This window comes from Sorghum bicolor, chromosome 6 (assembly GCF_000003195.3).
Source record: "Sorghum bicolor cultivar BTx623 chromosome 6, Sorghum_bicolor_NCBIv3, whole genome shotgun sequence".
NCBI lineage: Eukaryota > Viridiplantae > Streptophyta > Magnoliopsida > Poales > Poaceae > Sorghum > Sorghum bicolor.
In genome coordinates this window covers 17,175,162-17,183,770 of record NC_012875.2, presented here as the reverse complement: position 1 = coordinate 17,183,770, position 8,609 = coordinate 17,175,162, and the positions used below count along the sequence as shown (strand labels likewise).

The window sequence follows — 8,609 nt, the reverse complement described above, 5'->3', positions numbered from 1 at the left end:
GTAACATACCTTAGGTGCTGGTCGCCCCAACTTGAATGCTTGCACCCGATCACTACCACGGATGAAGCCTCCGTCCGCGAAGTTGAATAGCTCGTTCAACAGCTGCTGTACCTCCACCTTCTCCAAGATCTCGGGTCGCATCCTGGTCGGGTCCACGCTTCCGGCATACTCGTACGCCGAGTGGACCCTCTTCTGGCAGGACGTCACCCGACGGCACACAAAGTTGCCGACCACGCCTAGCCCGTCCAGGCGCGACCAGTCGATCAGCTTCATTAGGTCTGCCACCTGACCGTCGAACTCCGGGCGATCGGTCCAGCTCACCCTCTTCTCGGGGATGTAGCCCACGTCGCAGAACGTGGAGCTGCCCGGTTCTTTCCTGATGTAGAACCACTTCCTGTACCACTCAGTCAGGGAAGTGTTCCAGGGGCAGTGCAGATAGCGGTTCTTCATTCCGTCGCGAAGGTTGAGGTATACTCCACCTGCAACCTTAGAGCCTCCAACTGCTCCCTTCTTTCTCAAACAAAAAAGATAGCGAAAGAGATCGAAGTGCGGTTCTATGCCTACATAGGCCTTGCACAAATGGATAAAAGTAGAAACAAGAAGGATTGAGTTCGGGTGCAGATTGCAAATCCCGATCTCATAATACAAAAGAAGACCCTGAAGAAAAGGGTGAACAGGCACCCCAAAACCCCTCTTAAGGAAATCCTCAAACACGATCTCACCGGCGCGGGGGTCGGGGTAGCTCTCCCCCTCCGGTGCCCCTCCAGCCGCCGAGCTCCGGGCTGTGCAGTAGCCCCATATTGACGAGGTCACCGAGGGACTTTGCGGTGCTGCGGGATTTCTTCCACTCCTTGGCCATCAGCTCGGCCCTCTTCTTCGAGTCGCTCTTCGCCATTGGAGGTGAGGAAGTGGATTCGAGTTTGGAAGGTGTAGGTGATTGAAGGAGGCAAGAGTGGAGGGCTTGAAGGCAATGGCAGGGTAAGCAGTACAAGGGGAACTGTCGAGCTCTTATAACCCACAACTTCACCCTTCCCACTTCCCGCATTCTCGGGAAGTGGGCGGGCCATACGGTGGATGCGGCATTTCGGTTTCCAATGATTATCGACAATTAATGCGGCGGAGTTTTCGTACAAATTGATGGTTTCCTTTTCTCAAACCGCGCAAAGGGCGGCTGTACAGTTGCCAGGCGCAACTTTTCATGCATCCATCTGACATCCCGTCAGGAGGTCTCGTCACGTCAACTTTTTTCTAGAGAAATTTTTTCAAAACAAGCAGACAAAAATGGCAGAGAGTCAACAATCCGGGGACTGCACCGACCACCGAGCACTTGATGCTCGGGGACTGGTCGCCCAGTCCATTAACTCGGAAATTCAGCGACTGCACCGACCACCGAGCACTTGATGCTCGGGGACTGGTCGCCCAGTCTATTAACCCGGAAATTCAACGACTGCACCGACCACCGAGCACTCGATGCTCGGGGACTGGTCGTCCAGTGAAGCAACTCAGAACTTCAAGGAGCGCACTGACCAACGAGCATTTGGTGCTCGGATACTGGTCGTCAGATTTGTTTAGACTGCTCCGACCACCGAGCGCTTAATGCTCGGGGACTGGTCGCTTAGTTTATTGCTTTGGAAATTAGCAAGCTGAACTGTTTGCCGACCGTTGTACACCCGCGGACTGGTTGACCAGCTCGACGAACTGCAAACTCTATGGTAAACGAGCATGAGATGCTCGGGGACTGGATAATTTCGGTTTTTTAGACCTTGCTACAAGGCTCATACTTCGCCTTCCAGCAAGCTCGGGGACTACATCGGTACGATGCATCTAGCGATGCATCTCACATTCAAAGCAGCTTTGGAGATTCTTCTTTGGACCCTGGCACCACGTGACTACGTCACCTCCTACCAGGCTCGGGGACTAAGTGGGCACACTTCACCTTGCGGTGAACTTGCTTGTCTTTTTGATGGACTATACTTTTCGAAAAGTAAAGTGGGCACACTTCACCAAAAAAGGAATATTTTTTCTCAAGAGCACCATGCATTCTTTGAACAATTGGCTTCTTCGATGACGAAGTTAATTGGATGCTTTTAGATTTGTTCAAACTGTTGTCGCAACTATTTGGGCAATTTTCATAATGACTAAAGATATAAAGTTTCATTGGTCGAAGAAGCTCAAGACGGCGTGTTACTTCACAATACATGGTGCTCGGGGACTAGCTGTGGGGGTATAAACCCCTATACCCTTACGGCTAGACTTGGGCCAGGAGGCTTGGCCCATCACGAGGACAGCTCGAGGCTTGATCCGACTGTCTGGAGTTTCGCGCAAGGAAACAAGACGTGGAGATCAAGCAGGATTCTAGTCGGTTAGAATAGGAATTGATATCGAACTATCCATGGCAATTGTAACCGACTAGGATTAGTTTCCAGATCTGTAACCCTGCCCTCCGGACTATATAAGGAGGGGCAAGGGACCCCCCTAGAACACATTATCTCAACACAATCCAATACAACAAGACGCAGGACGTAGGTATTACGCCAACTCGGCGGCCGAACCTGGATAAAAAGCTTGTCCGTGTCTTGCGTCACCATCGAGTTCCTAGTTTGCGCACCGTCTACCGATAAACTACTACCGTGGGTATACCCCAAGGTAGACTGCCGACTAGCTTTCGTCGACAAGGTCCATTGCGGATGTTGTCCGTAGTGGGAGCTGAGAACTCGCGGATTGATTTGTTCGCCATGGCCTCGAAGTCTGAAGACATGTTCCTGTGATCTTCTTGATTGGATGAAGCTTCTTGCTGAAGTGTTGATGATCTCTTCTTGAGCTTGGCTCTCGTCTTCTTAAATAATGCTTCGGAATTGTCAACAAAATTTCCTGGAAGATGTCTTTTATTCATACATTCCCCTGCATAAGATAAAATAGAAAAATATCGGGGTAAAACTGTATGAGAGAATAGATAAGCTCAATCATATTAGTGGTGCGAATGATAACTCAAAATCTTTTATTCCATTCCTGATTAGTAATCAACCTTCCCTGGCAACGGCGCCAAAAATGCTTGTTGGGTATTCTTAACATCATTACCAAAAGTAGACTAAGTTCTCTAAATCTAGTAACGGTGCCAAAAATGTCAAACCTATCCCTCACACCACTTAAGCCAAGTTGTCATCCCCAGCATGATATGAGAGACGCGGTATTGAAATATGCAATTGCTCTTCTAAATAAATAATGAATGGGATCTGCAAGCACACAGATTAATACCGATGCAGCATTTTAACCGAGAAGTATTCCAGGTATCGTTATTTATATTTTTACCACTGGAAAGGGATTAACAATCATCAATATTGATAATAGAATAGAATATGAGATTGAGTATCTATCATTGCATGTATAATTGAGAACATTTATCTAACTCTTCATACAGGGATAAGTGTCACATAAAAGATATATGAAATAATAAATAGTGACAAGGATAATTAATCTGATCTAGCCACATAATAAATATGATAAGCACCTTAATTAGATACTCTAGAAAGTCATTAGCATGGTATTAGAACGAACTACAAGAATATTCCCTAAGTTATTCTCAACTATATAGTCTACCATTATCATAATTAGTGCAAGCATACTTAGCAATCATTGCGAGACAAGACTACACCCATGCATAGTGATATTAGCAAGGTAAATGAGAAACATAGTAATCACTCCCCTGTAATAATATTGCTCTGCCAGCCCAATACACGAGAGGGGGACTATATAAGAATCAATGAAGCTGTCACTATCACGAACTACCCCACGATCTGGCATATTGGGTACAATCGCAGATAAATACGGTATAAGCACCACGCCTACACAATATCTATCATTTACCCATAGATCCGATGGATAAACGCTATACGATCCTAAACATGTATATAATTCCAATCTAACTAAGCCAAGTATATAACTATGATAAACTAAGAACAATATAATTGTGAATATAAACAAGTAGAGCAAAGTCATAATCAATATATTGAAGTAGAACAAAGTCATATTCATAATATTGAAGAACAAAGATGAACAATTGAAGAACAATAGAGAATTACCAAGAATCCTCCTGATAGATCTGGAAACCAATCGAAGATTGACTCCTTCTAGTTCTAATCCTATGTAGTTATGCTAATCTAGAGATCTAATTGATGTGGTGGCTCTAGGGCTTGATCAGAGACTTCTTCTCCCTGATGAATAATGAATTAGGGTTGAGAGGTGCTCTCCTCCTTGGGCTAGGGGGTCTGGTTATATAGTCCTTCCAAGTGAATATGGGACGTAGGATCAAACCGACGTTGATTGAACGATTATCCTTGTTCCTTTAGGTTGGTGGAGCATGATCTGTGAGATTGGCCATGATTGGTGGAAAAGCCATGGCGGGCGCCCTAGGGGGGAGGGCGGGCGCCCCGCCCCCGAGCCCGTCCGGTCTCCTGTTCGTTCCCGTGGCTTTTGGACTCTTCTAGATGTAAGATAATTGCGCGGCACGTTGATATCTCTATGTAAACCCGACGTGTGGGCCTTTCTTCCGTATTTCCTGATAACCCCCTATAGAAATAGACAAACACCAAAACTCGTGGAATTCTGTCAGATAAAACCCTAAGTCAGGATGTAGGTTGCATTTAGATCCTTTTCTTTGCTTATTTGTTAATTAAATTTGATACTTAAGGACCATCAACAAACTCCCCCAATCTTACCTCTTGCTCGTCCCTAAGAAAGGATAATCTCAGTGATGGATCAGAAGTTGCTATAACACCTTCAAAAATTGACGGTACACATGCTTTTAAATGAGGTCTCATTTCTGAGTTAGAGTAAACTATCAAGACTTAAAACGTACTTATTTTACCTTTTACCATGGGACTTGTAACCGTCACTTCTGTCTTGAGTAGTTAAAAGATAGAACAGTCTACACTACAAGAATCATGTTAATTCATGACGGAAAATTTTCGTCATAGATCGCTAAAAAACCGTCACAATTCAATATCTATGACGGTTTTTAATATCGTCATGGATTGACCCTCATGACGGTTTTTCAAAAATCGTCACAGATTGATGTAATCTATGACGGTTTAAGACCGTCACAGTTGAGCCCAAAGCCCAGTTAGCCCAACCCAAGTCCATTTTCTGTGACAAAAAATAACCGTCATGGATGAATTGACATGTCATCATGAATGCTTATGTGGACAATGACGTGGATGCTTACAACACCATTTCGGCCTTTTTTTTATGAATCATATCCCATTTATTAATGGGCCAATGGTCAATATAAATATGCTGATATTTTTTGGCATTCCCAAATAGATCAAATCATATTTACAAACCATTTAGTCAAATATGTTTATATATACAAAAAGTACGCCTATTTACACATAGATGACAAAGAGATTTAAAACAATACTAATTTATACAACTAATAATATTCATACAACCAATATCGACATATTTATCGCCATCCATGTAGCAATTTATACAACTAATAATATTCATACAACCATATCGACATATTTATCGCCTCCAACCATGTAACTGTTTTGTCTCCTCCATCCTAGCAACAATTCGGTCCCCTCCAACCTTGTAGCTGTTATTTCGAGTTGGTTTGGCACAATTGCCTTGTCATGCTAGAAAAAACAAGACTTAAAAGAGAGAATTATCCAAAAAGATGAAAGTCCGTTACATAGAGGCAACTTAATCAATAAGTGAATTCTAGAAATAAACAGGACTTACTAATAATCAATGGACCATAGTACTGTATCCTAGAAAATAATAATCAATGGACCATAGTATTGTATCCTACAAAATAATCAACAGACAAACAGTCCACCAAAGGAGCTCAATAACTAGATACTATTAATCAAAAAGCACTTGCATTTATCTAGAAAAATTCTAGTGAAAGGATGCTTTATTTTTTGTATAGGCTAATTGTAGATTAGCACTATAGCATAAAGAATGGAAAGATGACCATGGCAAATAGTATGAGCAATAGTCGAAATTATTAGTACCAGAGTGGAGCAGAGTCCAATGAATAATCTGCACAAACCCTTCATTCAGTTAATGTGCTGCCAATTAGAGAACGCAGAAAGCATGTTCATCCAGTGCTCCTGCAAACCAACAGAAACTTACATCCACCAAATTGGAGATATCGAGTCACTGCAGGCAACTCATTTAGCCATGGGATATATTTATCAAGTGTTTGCAAGGAAAAAATGAGCACAGAAAGTAGAACAAGCTATCTAAAAATAAGTCCTGATGTCCAAGTGTCATTTATCAGCTAGAGAACGATTTCATTGGATACAAATTTGCTCATACTAGTTACTATCAAGAAAAATTCAGATCCTGCACATCCATGATGGATTGGAGTTGCACTGGATCCTAGAAAATTCAGAACATTGCAGATCCGTGACATCCACGATAGATTGGGGCTGCCTGCAATGGATCCAAAGCTAAAGGCACATAGGGCTCTAAAAACTTCAAAAACTACGGACGCACATAGCACAGGATTCCACACTGCAACTATCTGGACGGATTGGATTCTTCTTCCAGGACAAAGCAAGTAATCCAGCATCACGGCCAAACAAAGCAAAGGCTTTCTTACCAGGGAAGGAGGAGGAGCAATTAGGCCCTAGCAGGATCTCCAATCCACGTCGGGGATAGTAGGTAGCGGTGGCAGCGCGAGGACGCCAGATCTGGATGCAGGCGCAGATAGCTTCCCGAATGGCTCAATCGTCAGGGCGACAACTAGGTTTGGGTGCTGCCACCGTCGTCCTCTACATGCATGCGCTGGACTTGGCAACTCGGCGTGCTCCAATGGGGTGGGGTGGAGGCGGCCACTGAACCATGTGGGATGCGTGTGGTCAGCAGCTGGGATGGTTTGGTGTGGGGCGGCGGCTGGTGACAGAAGTACCGAGAAGGGGTGGGATTAGGTTTTGGAGCTGCATTATATACGCGAGTCTGAACTGGGCTATGGGTTGGATATCCACCATGATATACGCGAGTCTGTATTGTTAGCGACGTTCTCTAAATTCGTCACAAAGAATTCGTCATAGATTACAATGTTTCTTGTAGTGCTAGTCAAGTGCCATATCTCTTATTCTTGATCAACTATAGCTCTGGAGTTTTTGTAGATTTTCAAATAAAACTCAGAGATTCCTTGTATGACTTCTTTTGTGGTATTTCTGGATCCTTACCAAGGTAGTGATGGTATATGCCTTCACTCAAAATATGTAGTATTTGTGGTATAAAGCATAGTGACATTGCCTTCTCTCTCACCCTACTCTAATAAGGCTTTAATATCTAGAGCTCATAGGTGGGAGATAAAGTATACATACTCACAGGACATTTATTGTATAGTCAAACCACGGATCCAAAGAAACAAATCAATAAGTCAAATCAAGATATGCATGTGTGGCGAATGAATGGCGTATGGTGATGATGGTGATAGCAATGGTGAAAGTCTAATTCTACTTTTGCTCTTTGAGGGGATACATACCTTCCTTGCTCTTTGAAACTTTTTGAGGAGAATGAGATACTCTATATTTTTCTTTTTCTTTCCTCTCAGGTGGGTATCTTGTACCCCTAATTCTACTATCGGACACTTGTCCATTTTTACCTCTCGTCTCACCTTTTCTTTTCTTTCGAGGTTCCGGGCACTTGCCTATTTTTATTTCCTCATATCTTCTTTTTTTTAGAACACTCATCTCCTGAAATAATATAGCAAGTGGTAGTAACGAAGATAACTTGAGCATTTATTTTACAAGGGAAAACAGATATATTTTTGGCCGTTCTCTCCCGGATTAGGAGTAGAATATTTTTGGGTGGTTCTGGAGATGGAAATGGGTGGATATATGTGGATGCGTACTTCCGGAGTAGAAGCAGCATGTGTGAGTGAACGTGCAAGTGAATCTTGATTTAACCACATCACAAGCTCCTAAGGGTCTACACAGCTTGACCACACTCAATGCTCATAAGCAGTAAAAAAGTAAATGTGTGGCTCAAAGTCTAGCAAGCATGTATATATGGCTGTGGTAGGAATTTAAACTCTCATCATACAGGAACTCATCATGTATTATTTTAAAGATTTTCAAATACAACGTTCTCCAGAATTCTAGCATCTCTACGAACAGATAAATAGCAGCTCAACCTTCCCGTATCATATCCGTTAACAACTTAGACTTCAGATTAAGTTCTCTTCCCACAAGTTCAGGTTTAGAGCAAACTTTAAATTATAACAGTTATGTCTAAACTTGAGAGAGAACTTCAAATTTTAAAAATTAGGCAGAGCAACTATTCAACATATCCATGCTAGAGTTTTATTTAGATTCAGTTTAGCATAGCCACTTTATTTATTTATTCAGCACACTAAGCAAAAGATATATGTATATATATATATATAAGCACAAAATCTTTATTTGGTTTTTCATAGTTATGTATAGTTATATTTTAAAATAGTATAAGTATAAAGATAGATAGAAATACTTAGCTGGATAAATGGGGGTGCTCTCCCCCAAGCTGAATTTTGACGTAATTTCTTCTGATGTAGCTAGCAGGTGGCAGAGGTGTATTTGAAAGTCGGCAGTACCTTGACAGTGATTAGG

General features: G+C 42.6%; 1 long non-coding RNA gene across 1 annotated transcript; it reads right to left on the bottom strand.

Annotated features, from left to right (window-relative positions):
• On the bottom strand, positions 5,293-6,938 carry LOC110436117. Its single transcript, XR_002453791.1, has 2 exons — positions 6,611-6,938; positions 5,293-6,116 (listed from the first exon to the last, which is right to left on the bottom strand). It is a non-coding gene; the product is annotated as an uncharacterized LOC110436117 (long non-coding RNA).